Consider the following 13,931-nt stretch of genomic DNA (forward strand, 5'->3'; position numbering starts at 1 on the left):
TCTTTTTTATAGCTGAATAGTATTCCATTGTATGGATAGGCCACATTTTGTATACCTACTTGTCAGTTGAAGGCTATTTGAATTGTTTCTACTTTTTGGTTATTATGAATAATGCTGCTATGAACATATTTGTACAAGTTTTTGTGTGCATATATGTTTTCATTTCTTTTGGGAATATGCATTGGAATGGAACTGCTGGGTCATATAATAATAACTCTGTTTAACATTTTGAGGAATTGCCAGATTATTTTCCAAAGCAGTTACACCATTTTACATTATTATCGGCAGCGTCCGAGGATTCCACTTCCTCGACATTCTCACTAACACTTGCTATTATCTGTCTTTTCCATTAGACCTTAGTGGGTGGGAAGTGGTGTCTCATTGTGGTTTGGATTTTCAATTCCTGATAGCTGATTATGTTGAGCAGCTTTTCATGTGCCTGTTGACCAGTGTCTTTGCTGTGGGTTCCGAATCCAGAGGTCTGGGCCTCATGGGCCAGGCAGTTCCTCCATCCCATGTGTTGTAGGTCTTCTCCATGGCAGCAGCAATTTAAAAAAAAAGTGATCCCCAGAGGACAAGAAGATATTGCCACGTCCTCAGGTCACCTCTTGAACCAGAATCCCTAAGGCCATCATGCTTCTTTGTTGGGCAAGAGTTGCAAGGTTGTGATGAACCTTTTCCTGTTTACCAAGTTGCACCTTTATAATCAAGACATGAGGCTTTTGAGTGGGAGAGCAATAGGATCAGGTGATCAGGTTGGGCTGGGGAGTTGGAAGTCTTGGCTTGGGGTCCTAAGCAAAGGTCAGGGAGTGCCCTGGTGACCTGCCCAGGCAGCCTGAGGCCCCTTGGATAAAGCTGTTAACCCAATGGGAGTTTCACTAGCTGCGGAGTGGAGCTGACCGAGCAGTGTGCCACATGTTTCCAGGTCCAGCGTGGCTTCAGGGGCTGGTCTGAGTAACTTAGGTCAGAAAATCATTAACAAGTTAGTGGGGGGAAAAAATGCAAAAGCCTATTTTGCAGTTGTCAGTAGAGCAGAGGGAGGAAGCCCTAGGGCATTTGAGAAGGTAGAAAAGCAGAGGATGGGGGTGGGGGCCTCCAGTGGCATTGATGATAAAAGGTTGATCCCCTGAGGTGCTGGAGGTGTTGACAGGGACAAGAGTCACAGGTCCTAGGGCCCCAGACCAGTTCTTTTTTATTTTTTTATTTTTTTTATTTTTTGAGACCAGACCAGTTCTTGACATGAGTCTCTGCCTCTGGGTCAGCCTCCTTTCCTCCCTTAAGATAAGGACACTGGGAGTGGCTCAATCCTGTGGTGAATCTGAGAGCTGAGGAGCCTTTGTCATTTTCCCCTCCATCAAAGTCTTCCCATGGGCAGGTCATGTGTGTGCACGTCTTGGTTGTACATAGATCCACTCATGCGTTCCGATCAGCCGGGATGCGCACTGCAAGACTGTGTGCATCTTGACACAGGCATAGACTCTTGGTCATGTCTTTAAGAAGCAAGTCTAGCTCGGAATAACTGGGCTGAATATTGCATTTGTATGTTTGCAGTGGCCACAGGGCATTCCCGGGTGACCTGAGGGTGGAAGCTCTGTTGTGTTGAGCAGCTCTGCAGCAGCGATGCTGCTTGGGGGTTAGTGTGTGCACAGGAGCCCCACCGCTCCTCGGTCTGGGATGTGCTCAGTCCATCTTGACTGATGTGGTCAAGCTGTTCCCTTAGGTGGCACTCCTGGTTCAGGCTCTATTGATGAAGCTATTTCGGGTAAAGGTGCTCTAATTGGGGGGAACCCACAACTTAAGTAAGTCCAGCTCTTCCAGGGAGGGGCACCGTGCTGGCAGCTGACATCTGACAAGGACTAAAAGCAAGCCCATGGAGGTGTCCTCAAACATGCACCTTGCATCCACTTTCTCCCCTCTAGTCACCACTCTGATTCTGTCAGTCAGTAGGAAATGTTTGCACACCAACTCTGGTTGCCCCCCAAGCCCCTTCCCTTTGCCCTTTGGGAACAGAGCAGTGGGAGCTTCAGGCAGGGCCTGGCGTAGAGACATGAAGGTTCAGTGAAACCTGCTGGGACCTGGGGGCAGCGAGGATTCTGCTCAGGGCCCTTGGGCCTCCTTCCTGGGATCCACTCAGGGACGTTCCTAGAGCTCCTTCCTGCTTCTGCTAAACTGTCCAGACCTCTTTGCAAAGACTCCTGGGCTTTTCTCTCTTCCCTCCCCTGAGGGTGGGAAAGCAGACAGGTCTGAATGGTGTGTCAATGGCCCAGGGCTGGACCAGGCATGACCTCGCCTTGCTCGCCCCCTCTCCAACTGCCATGTTAGGAACCTTCTGGGGCAGTGTCTCCATAGCTTTGAGGGGTGGATTAGCTTCTCTCCAGGGTAGCTGATGGGATGGAGGGGACTGACTGGCTTGCCATCTGGGCAAGCAAACTAGTCGCCTTGCAAAGGGGCAGTGTGGGCAGCCATTCTCAGGCCCCGCACCCCGAGGAGCCTTGTGGGTGAGCTTAGCTGCAGAGAGCCAGAAGGTGACAGGGAGCCCTTTTAGCAGAACCAACCCCACTTGATCACTTTTTATTGCCCCCCTGACAGGGGTCTACACCCACTCATCAGGGTCCAGACTGCAGCTACTGTCCCAGCTTACTCCAGCTCTGTGGTCTTCTTCATGATAGGGAACATTACCTTGAGCCCAATTAACTGTTGTCCCACCCCCTAAATTTTTCTCAATAGTAGACCTGTCTTACAAAGAAATATATTCAATTATTATCAACAAAAAAGTTACAGAAGTTACTCTTATGCTGATATTAGTTTGCCTCTTTACCCTGAAAGCCTCAAGTGTCTGCTTTCCAGCCCTTTGTAGATAACGTTTGCTATCCGCTGAGCTAGATCTCCGCCATCTCTAGCCCTACTAGATTATTTTGAGGAAGATCCCAGACAATAAGGATTTCTTTAAATAATAAAAGCATTTTGTCTTGAGCTTTGGAGCAAAAGAAGCCTTCTGCTTAGCAGTCCATGAGTCTCCCCTGCCTGTTAGTCTTGCTCTCATTTGTCTGGAGGGACCTTCTCCAGCCCCAGCCCCTGTGGGTGACCGGCAGAGCTGACCTTTCCCCCTCTCTTCCTGCCTGCCTTCCATCCCTAGAGACGGGAGGGCCTTTGGGCTGGACCTTGCTCAGGGAGCCGCATGTGGGGAGGTTCTGTGCTGGTGTTAATGGGTCACTGAGTTGTGCTGGATCGTGGCCTTCTTTCTGACCTGGGTGACCGAGACTTTGCCGTCCCCAGACATGCCGCCTGACCTTCACCTCTTACTGGCACCTTGAGAACCTGGGACCTCTTGGCTCCTCTGGGGTTCTAAAATTCCTTCCCTCGTTCCTGCTGCTTTTCCTCCTGCGAAGGGAAAGGCTGGTGCTGCCTCAAGCTCGTGATTGGGAGCTCCAGCCTTCCCTGATGGTGTCACAGGCTCGAGTTGAGTTGCTGGGTCTGCCCTAGGGAGAAGCTGGCTACCTCCGATGCCCTCCCCCTTGTTGAGGTCCAACTTGCAGCTGGGTGGTCCCACCCTCCGTTAGTTGGGTCGACCTTTTGGGGCCCTTGCTCCTTCCCTCCTGTGCAGGTGGCTGGGCGCTGCAGCCAGTCCTCCATTAGAGACGGCCGTCGGGATCAGCAGTGGCAGAACTGACTGGCCCTGCTGCTCGGGCCTTCCTCAGTGCTTTTGCCATTGTCACATCTGATCCCCCACCCTGCTCTGGGTGTCCCCCAGCCCGGTTTTCCAGGTAAGGAAATCAAGCCTGAGAAGTTAGATCTGTCCATCCCACACCCTCCCAGATACATGGGGATGGTCCTTCATGCTCAACTCCACTTTTCACCCTGAGACTCCGGTCACTGGGCTTAGTGCACCCCGGAAGCAGGGGGACATCTGTGGAGCTTGGTTGTTAAAAGACAGAAAAGGGTTGTTTTGTATGTCTCTCCCCCCCAGCCTCCCCCTTGCTGGGTAAAAACTTGGTTACTGTTTCCTCTAATGTCATGTATTTAAAGTGATTTCTTTCTTAAAATACGACTTCCCCACCTATCTCCAGATTGGGTGACTTTTCTAGAGGTGGTGGGAGTATCTTTTGGGGGTATAGCCCTTGCGTGGGTCAAGTGGGCGCGATAGGTCACGGGAAGGTGGGCGTCAAGACAAGTTGTCACACTGCCACATTGTTTTTGTACCTGAAATAAAGCATATTTTGCACTTGTTACTGTACCGTTGTGCAGACGAGCAATCTGTATGTGGGATCTGTGTTTGGGTCAGAATGCAAATAAAAATCATTTGTAAGAAACCCCTGTGCCTCAGGTCTTTCTCTTTTTCAAATTGTGAGAAGCATATGACATGAAATTTAGCATCTTAATCACTCGTAAGTGTACAGTTCGGGGGCATCAACTATTGAATACATTTGTGTTACGCCACCAACATCCACCTCCAGTATCACTCATCTCTCCCAGCTGAAACTGCACCCGTTAGATTTGTAATATCCCAGCTTCTGCCTTCTACTTTGTCTTTGAATTTGAATTTAACTCATCCACGTACCTCGTAAGTGGAATCATACAGTATTTTACCTTTCGGGACTGGCCTGTTTCGCTTTTAGCATAATATCCTCAAGATGCATCCAGTATTGTAGCATATGACAGAATTTCCTGTTTAAGGCAGAATAACACTCCACCGTCTACTCCATTGTGTTTATGTCTACTCCATTGTGTTTATCCGTGCGGACACTGGGTTGCTCCCTCCCTTCGGGCGCTGTGAATAAAGCCACTGTACACACGGCTGTGCAGGTACATTTGCATCTGGCCTCACTTCTCCGTGCTTGGAGGTGGGATTGCTGGAGTGCAGGGCAACACTGTTCTCCACATTGGCTGCACCGTCTTGCATTTTCACCAGCTCTGTACACGGTTTGGGGTTCTCCACATCCTCACCAACACGGTTCTCCTTTTTGTATAGTAGCCTTCTTCTTGGGAGGTCTTGGGACATCAGTGCTTATCAGTGGCTGGGCTGTGCTGAACACTGGTGGGCACACCTGCTGTGCCACCACTTGAGACCCTTGTCACCAGCTAGGGCCAAGGTTGCAGCCTTGTGAGGCATTCACCAGCCTTCCTAAACGAGCTTGGCATTTTCCTACCCAGACCATACATCTTCCAAGCTCTTCTGTCCTTAGGGTTCCATTCTAACCAAATGAGGATGCTCTGCACCCAGGGCTGTGACCCCCTCCTCTGGAGCCCCCCCCCCCCCCACTGCACTCTCAGCATGCCTGTGCCTGAGTTTCAGAGGAAGCTTCTTAGCCTGTCTGACTGTCAGTCTTTTCATCTGTGAAACAGGGCTTGCAGGCTCATGAGGCTTACCTGGGATCTTGCGTGTGAAGCAGCACAGGGCTGGGTACAGGAGGGGATGCCCAGTGAAACCAGGAGTGATTCTGAGATGGGAAACAACAGAGAGTGGTGCCACGTATGGGCAGGTCAGATGAAGTGGTGAGTCTGAGTTTTCCACATGACCCGGTACACCCACCTAGTAATGGGTTTCACAGAACAATACTCCAACTATTCTATTTCATGTTTTCAGCAGGACCTGATCTTCCAAGTTGAGTTACTGGCCCTCTGGTGGGCTGTGTCCTGCACTTTGACAATCTGGACTCAGGGCCTTGCAGGTCTTGGGGGTGGGGGTTCTGGTGTGTGTTCTCGGTGCAGTGCATGGGATTGGCTCCAAAGCTCAGTACTGAGCTAGGGAGCTTGTCAAGGCCTCCAAGCCATCAGGGGTCAGGCCTGGGAGTCATCTCACATCTCTCTGTCTTTCTGGCGTAGCTGCTGGCTGCCCAATGTATGTTGTGGCCACTGCCCCAACAGGGACCTCAGATGTGAATAGAAAGACCATGAAGCCTGAAGCTATGTACCCCGAGTCCTTTCAGCTCACCCTGGGTAGGCCCTCCTGCCAGTGGGGTCCAGAGTGTTGGGGGCTGCAGAGGCTGTCCCTTCCCATCAACCATGGAGGGAACTGGGCAAGTGGCACAGCTAAGTCACAGCTCGTGGCCCAGAGGCCTTCTATGGGCAGGGGCAGAGCCACACTGCAAGGCAGCCTATTTCCAGCACGTTCCCTCAGCCATGACATGGGCAAGAAGCCTTCAGGATGAATTCCACGTGATTCCTAGTTTCAGTCAGCAGGGTGAGATGTGTTCTTCAAATGGCATCAAAATACTGGAAGGCTTGTTCCTCAGACGGAGGGACTCCCTGCCCGGAGCTTCTGACTCAGTAGTTCTGAGCTGGGGCCTGAGAGTTTGCCTCTTTTTCTAAAAAGCCCCCAGGAAATGCTGATGCAGCTGCTGGCGGAGCACACTTGGAGAACCCCTGGAGTAGTGCTTAACAGTGCCTTGGGGCAAACCTGCTTCCAGCTTCCTGATCTTGGGCATGATGACTTAACTCTCCCAGCCTCACTCTCCTCCTCCGCAAAACAAGAATACTGCTTATGCCTGCTAGGTAGGGCTGTAGTGTGGGCTAAAGGGGTTAATTTACTTAAGAGTCATGTCCTAGAACAGCAGAGTCAACAACAGGGCTGTGGGACAGTGGTGGGCGCCACCTAGAGGCTCCATTCAGCGGGGAGAGGGGCTGAGAATGTGCATTTCTAACTGGTTCCCAGTGGGAGCTCTTTGCTGGAGGGGAGAGGACAGTACACTTTGAGAACCTTTGGCCTGGAGGCACTGGCTGTTTTTCTTAAAGAAGCCTCTGGGAGTTTCAGACCTCAGTGGGAGCTGGAAGTTTGGTCCTTTGGAAAATGTTAGGGTTAAGTTGACTTGAAGGTCACCCAGAACCTGAGGAAGGGGTTGGGGATGGGGTTGTCTCCTGTGGGATTTGCATCCTTACTTTAGGGGAAGGTGATTTCAGTTGTGAAATCTGTTGATAGGGGCCCCTGAGGGTCCTAAAGTCCTTCTGGATGCAGGTGTGGAGGCCACCAGCTCTCCACCCCACTGTCTGCCCTGTGCCATGCCCTGCGCCATGAGCCGTCCTGGGCTGCTGTGGCTCCCATGTGACTGGCACAGGCAGTCCACACAGATGACTAGAAAGTCACCAGTGGGGAGCGCCCACTGTCTGGGCCTCGGCCCAGGAGGCTCCAGATTCCACTGGGTGTATGTTAGACAGTGTGGGCCTTACAGGGCTGATTCATGAGGACAAAACTCCCAGGAACCTGAGGGAATCAGCTAGGGTGAGGGAAAAAGCTACTGGAGGAAAGGGATGTGGACACATTCTCCCAGGTGAGTGCAGTGACTGAGCAAAACTGGTTTTCCTTCTCACCCTTCCCTGGCTAGAGTATTTTACCCTTTCCAAAGCATCCAGTCTTCTGTCTTCGCCTGGTCCTTGCACTGGGAAGGGCAGGCCCTGGGGCTTCCGTGCTCAGCTTGGAGAGGGTCTGAAGAGCCAGCACTAGAAAGCCCTTGCCCCTGTCCCCAGATGAACACGCTTTCTAGGGAAGGCCGCACCCTGCGGCCCCTGGGCTTTACTCCGGGAAAAAGCATGATGGCCAGGAGCTCCCAGAGCTCGGTGGGGTTGATTATTAACCTGCCTTGATTGTGGTGGATCAATATTTAAACTCAATTACAAGGGAAAGGGGTTATCTGGAGAGAGCTTATCTGGCAGGAGCAGCTATTGGGATATCTGGTGATCTGGGGCCTGAGATGGAGTGGAGGTAGGGGCAGGCCCCAAATATGTACAGAGAGGAGAAAGGCAGATGGGGGAAAGGAAACCAGCCAATTTCCTTCCTTCCTTCCTTCCTTCCTTCCAGCTGTTATAGAGCAACCCCGATATTAAACGGGTTCCTGGCTGTGGGTCCTCACCCGCGCGCTTTAAAGGGACTTATGAATACTCTACTACAGACACACACAAAAGGGTTAATAAAAGGTTTATTTACAAGAGGAAAGGAAATAAGGAAAATGTACAACTCAGGGAGAAAATAGGGAAATAAAGTCTTTAATGCGTCCTACCCGATCCGACGACCTGGAAACCCAAAGTCACTCCCAGAGCTGGCCGGACGCTCCGCGCTGGCCGAGAGCCCAAAAATGGAGAGCCCCCCCAAAGCCCACGTGTCTGCCTTTTGTATCCACCTGGCTGCTTAACCCCACCCTCAGGTCCCAGCCACCTTCCCTTTGGTGGTGATGGGATTTGGAGTTCCCAGTGTCTTTGGCTTTGACCTGGGGTGGGGGTGGAGTCCACAAAGCCTGTATGGAATTTGCTTTGGGACCGCCTTTTCCCCCTAACCCTTCCTTCCTTCCTTCCTTCCTTCCTTCCTTCCTTCCTTCCTTCCTTCCTTCCTTCCTTCCTTCCTTCCTTCCTTCCTTCCTTCCTTCCTTCCTTTCCTTCCTTCCTTCCTTCCTTCCTTCCTTCCTTCCTTCCTTCCTTCCTTCCTTCCTTCCTTCCTTCCTTCCTTCCTTCCTTCCTCCCTTCCTCCCTCCCTCCCTCCCTCCCTCCCTCCTTTCCTCCCTCCCTGCTTTCCACAAACCTTCCATTCCCTTTGTGGACCCAGCTCTTTCCTGGCATCAACAAGTCACAGAGGTTGAGAGCCCCTGCTCTTCTTTAGAACCCCCGGGCTCCTGGCATAGGCAGAAGTGTCCCTTTGTCTGTCTGCCTCTCTCTCTTACTAGGCGGTGCTCTCAGAGGAAGGTGCTTGGCTGCTTGATCAGGCCACTCTGGAGTCCAGCGCAGGCTGACAGGGAGACTCTGTCCAGAAATGTGTGCTGCATGAGCGCATGATGGCAATATGGTGACCGGCAGGGAGCAAGCGGGGACTGAAGGCCCTGCCGAACATGTGACTGTCCTGGGCCAGGAACTGGCTGGTGTGCCCCATGGGACACCCACTCATTTTTTGCTGAGAGCACAGAGAACAGAGCTATGTAGTAGCAGGTGACAGGAAATTTGGGTGGGAGAGAAGGGGTTTGAGGCATCTCCCAAGCATGGGACAGAAGGCCATGGGGTGGGTCAGCATGGATTGGCCTTCCCCACCAGGTGCTTGCCATGTGCAGAACCTGACAGCCTTCTGGGGGCTCCAGAACACCCCACTGTAAGAGCTGACTTGTTTGTTGTTTTGAACACTCCTTATCTGCCTAAAAGCAGAGCCTCCCAAAAGAATTCAAATGTCCTGAATCTCCTTCCGGGAAGTGTCGCAACCAGGACTGACTCCTATCTCCAGAGGGAAGCTGAGGAGCCGCCCAGGGATAAAGCAGGTAACAGACATAGTCGCAGAACTGCTATCTTTCCATCTCTTCTTCTAGGGGTCTGTTTATCTTTCCTAAGAGTCATGGGTGCCCTCTCCCCGCCCTCTACTAAGGTGGTCTCGAAGGCCCACATTCTAACTGCCTACTTGACTCATGTTTCTCTGTGAACCCTGCCTACGAATGTGAATAAAAGTCTGGCTTTTCTCTTGCTAATTTATTTTCTATCAGTTTAATTCTCAGGTCCCCAATCACTGAACTTAAGAGTATAGAGAGTTTTTCCTCCCTGACCCTTTGTGCTCTCAGCACCTTTTGAGGCTAGTGTGAGTTTCCACGTTGCCCGTGAGGAGACAGACTCGACTCGGAGACGCGCAGCTTCTCACTGCGAGGAGCTTGGCTTCTGACAGGATGTTCTCTATGGCTCCAGGAGGGGGTGGTGGGACTTGTTCGAAGGGAGCAAGTGAAGGCTGGGCCAGGTACTGCTCTGAGCTGGAAAGAAGGGTCAGGATGGTCAAGACAGGTTGGGCGATGCCTTTCCTTCCATGGTCCTGCCTCTCCATCTTTGCCACATTCGAGCTGAGCCCTTGGGGCCATGCAAAGGGGTGAGCCAGGACCACCTCCTCCTATCCAACATGTACCAGAGCCCCCAACTCTCACTTGCCTTCCTGGGACAGAGAAGGCGGTGGTGGTTGAGAGGGGCAGGAGGTGCAGTCAGGGGTCAGGAGGTCTTTGACTCAAAGCCCAGTCCTAGCCAAGGCATCCTGGGGCCCCATTCAGTTACGGTCACTGAGTTGGCATCTCCCCTAGAGTTGCAAACGTCCCTCCACTGCCCCTGGGAACGTGCACCCCTGGAAAGGCAGCCACTCCCCAGGTTCCCTCTTGTGAAGCTCTTCCTTGGGTTCCTGTGAGGCTTTCCCAGTGTTCATCTCAGCACCTTTTCCCCAGGACACCTTCTGTGAAACCCCCTGAGCCCCAGAGACCCCATCTTTGGCTGACCCAGTGTGAAGTCAATACAGTGTTCTCCCAAGCAATAGACGCTGCAGGGGCTTTGAGCAGGGCTGTTGGAAGTCTGTCTCAGGCACCCCTGGGTGGGCCTGGCTCTGCTTGTCATACAGCTGTGCCTCTGGCAGACCATAGATGCTGGCCTGCTGCAGATGTGTCTCCTTTGGGCTGGAGGAACACCCCAGTCACGTGGGAGCTGAAGAGTGTGTGCCCCATATTAACACCCGGGGTCCCGGAGCCCGGTCAAGTTTTTGAAGGCTCCAGTATGACCCTGAACCTCCCTGAGCACCCCTAATAGGAGAGGCCTCTGAGTTCTGAGAGTAGTCTGACTCTAGGAAGAGGGTAAGGTGTTCTGGGTACCATTTTGTTGTTGGTGGTGACCCAAGAGTCAATGGGCCTATAGACCATCTCAACTGCCTGGAAAGTATTTTAAAGGTAGTATTGAAAAGAATACTCCAAGAATAAAAGACAACAGCACTACCATATTAATTATTAAAAAATAAATCAGTTGAAAATATCCTCAGAAAAATTAAAATCATCTTATATTATGGTCATGTTAGGTAAGTAAAACTAGGCCCTCATAATAGATAAAAAATAACAACAAAAAAAAATAAAGAAAAATTGGATTGATCTTCTAGGTCAATTTTTTTTTTTTTAAGTAAGAGTGGTTCTGAGCCTGCAGAGCACTGGGTGGGGGTGTAGTAAGGTGATTGACTGGCCCGCCTACCCCCCCAACTTCCATCCTGGGTAGGAGCTGAGAAAGTGACAGCACCCCCCACTCCTCTATCTAGATTCCTTTAGGGCCAGGACTGGCCTCCCCACCCCAAGAGTGTGCGCCTGTGCCTTTAAGACAAATAAAAGGGCATTGTTGTTGGAAAGACAAATCAGCCTGCAGGTTTCCAGTGCCCCATCACGCATGTTTGTGTACAAAACACTGGCTGCTGGGGGTGGCAGGGGCCCTGCGGGGTGCACAGAGGTCCTCTGGGAGCAGCCTGGGCTCCTGGCCTGTTTTGGTCCTGCATGTCTCTGGCACAGAATATAGAAGAGAAGGGGTGGGAGGACCCCAAGGAGTACCCCAAGGAGAGTCAATAATGCTGTTTCATTTAGGAGACAGTTGGTAGCAGTGTATCTCACTCTAAGAACTCCTCTGAGAAAACAGAATTTGGGGTGGCTGGGGGCCATGGACTCATAACAGGGGCTCTGAGGACACTCCCAGGGCTGTGTGAAGCAGGACGTGGAAAATAGAGCAGGTCTAAACTCTCTTGTCACTGCTGCTACTGCTCGGGAATGTGAGGCCCATGGCATGGAAGGAACACTCCGAGGTCCTCGGGAACTTGTGACCCATCCAAGTGGAGCAGGAACCCAGGGGCCTATGTCCTCAGGGACCTGCCCTGAGGCTCAGGCCCTCCCCTCACCAGCTATGCCAGAAGTGTGCTTGGGACTGGGTAGTTCCTGGGACGGAGTGGCCACTGAGGGGGCTGCCCTGGCACGGGGGGTGGCCTTGGACCCAGAGAGCTGGGGCGAGGTGCAGAGAGCTGCATCAGGGTGAAGTTGGTAAAGGAGGCCCCAGTGACCAGGCCCTGCAAGAGTGTGAGGCTGACACCACGAACAGTGACTGCCTGCCTCGGAGGGGGCCAGCTGCCACCTTTCCTCTGTCAGGGGACAGTGAGGGGCGACAAGAGTGTTGGGGCTGAGGAATCCGCTGCAGACACTTGTTGCCGCAGGCTTGGTTCCGCCCACACCCTGTGACTCAGGGCTGTTGTCTTGTTCTCCCAGGAAGAACCTCAGGCTTCAAAAAGTTGACTCTCTTGTGGTAAGCTACTGGGTCAGAAACTGGGTGGAGGCTTAAAATGTGGGGTTTCTAGCTGTCCAGTCAGGGATCCCACCTTTTCATACTCTCTCCCTTTGGGGATACCACCTGTGCTCAAGACAGTGCTTGGGGAGCTGCATGCTGACCAGTACGTAATTTGGGTACAAACTGCTGCCGACATGGGCTTAGATTTTAAGGCCCAGGGGCCAAGGGGCTCACTTCAGTTTAAAGAAAACAACTCAAGCTCACCTCTCCAGTTTGACACCTTTGCGGTCCAACAGAGACATAGGGCAAGAGTGACATTTGGGAACGCGGGTGCAAATTCCATTTCTTTAAGTCATGGGGACTTAGTGGGACTTGCACCCTGAATGAAATTGCAGATTAGACAATACAGGTATAAAGTGTCCATGTGTAAACAAGCACATTGCATTTCATTTCATTCACTTATTTTTGTCACTGTCATTTGTATTTTAAAATTGATTTCTACCTGGCCAGGATTCTCAATCCCTTGACTTCAAAGTGGGTATCCTAGCTGGGACAGACTCAGGGGCTAAGGTTAGGCTAGGGAACAGGGACACAGCTATCTCCCCAGGTGCCAAATTGGCTTCCAAATCAGGAGGTGACTTGTTCTTGGCAGGGCAACATGGTGAGGAAGAGAGGCCACCCAGGGTAACCCAGACTCAAGGGCCCTGTCCCCGATCCCACCAGCCAGGCTCTGCCCACAGTTCTGGTTGCCGGCATTTTCCAGAGATGTCACCTTCAGTCTGCTCTTTTCTCTGACACTGGTGCATGTTCCTACAGGAAGAATATCCCTCTAGGGTGGGTCTATATGGCAGAATGGTCACAGCACAAAGGTTTCTTGTAACATCTTGAGTAGACAGCCTTGCTCTGGGCTAATGGAATCCAGGGGACATAGGCAACATCTCGAGGCCCAGTGAGGCTCTTGCTGGCACAGGACTTGAGACAGCAGCTGGGTGCAGGGCTTCCCCCACCCAGGCAGCAGGCACTTTCTTCCTGTTTCCTTCAAGCACCGGGGGAACAGGCTGGAGGCAGAGAGCGCTTTTGCAGAGGGTGGCCTGTGAGGCGGCATTTCACATACACCATCACACCGTCAAAGAAGCGTCCCTCTTACAAGGGTCCTTCTTACCAGCAGTTGTCTTATAAACAACAAGTCATACAGAACATTGTGTGGGGATTTTAATGACTTTAGGAAGTGGTATTTGCCATGAACCTGCATTTACCCAAACATCCTTAGTTCTTAAGACCGTCCTGCAAGGTGAATGTTGTTATCACCATCTTTCAGAGGAGAAAACCAAGTCTCAGAGCACAAGTATCATGTTCAAAATTACACAGTTAAAAAGTGGTAGAACCTGGATTCCAACTCAGTTCTGGAAGTCTTCAGGTGAATGGCACTTTCCCAGGCCAGATCAGTACACAAGAAAGAGGTCCTCCACTGTTTGTCCCTACGTGCATGGGTGGGATGGCCAGGTGTGGTGGGCTGGAGACTAGAAGCCAGCCAGTGGACCCCAGAGGCTGCGGGTATCCAGTGTTCAGGATGGAAACATCAGCACATGACCCTGTCACCCGGGAGTCTCAGGGTGGCAGAGAGTGGAAGAAACCAGAAAGAAGGCACATTGCACAACTTCAAGTTCGATAAGGCAGGCACACCTAAGCAGAGTTTGGGGATGCTTAGGTGGTTAAGTTGTATAGAAGGCAGGGAAATGATCCTCATAGTGCCAGGCTAGCGGTCAACTTTTCCAGGCAGGGCAGGGCAGTGCAAGAGGATTCAAGGCTGGGGGTGGCTCAAGGAGGCTCCAAAGCTTCATGACCCTCCCTGTGGGGTGACTTAATGGGTGCTGGCTTTGTGATAAATCATTGAGCTGTGTGTCTGTTTTGTGCCCTTT

This window comes from Talpa europaea, assembly GCF_964194135.1.
Source record: "Talpa europaea genome assembly, chromosome: 1".
Lineage (NCBI taxonomy): Eukaryota > Metazoa > Chordata > Mammalia > Eulipotyphla > Talpidae > Talpa > Talpa europaea.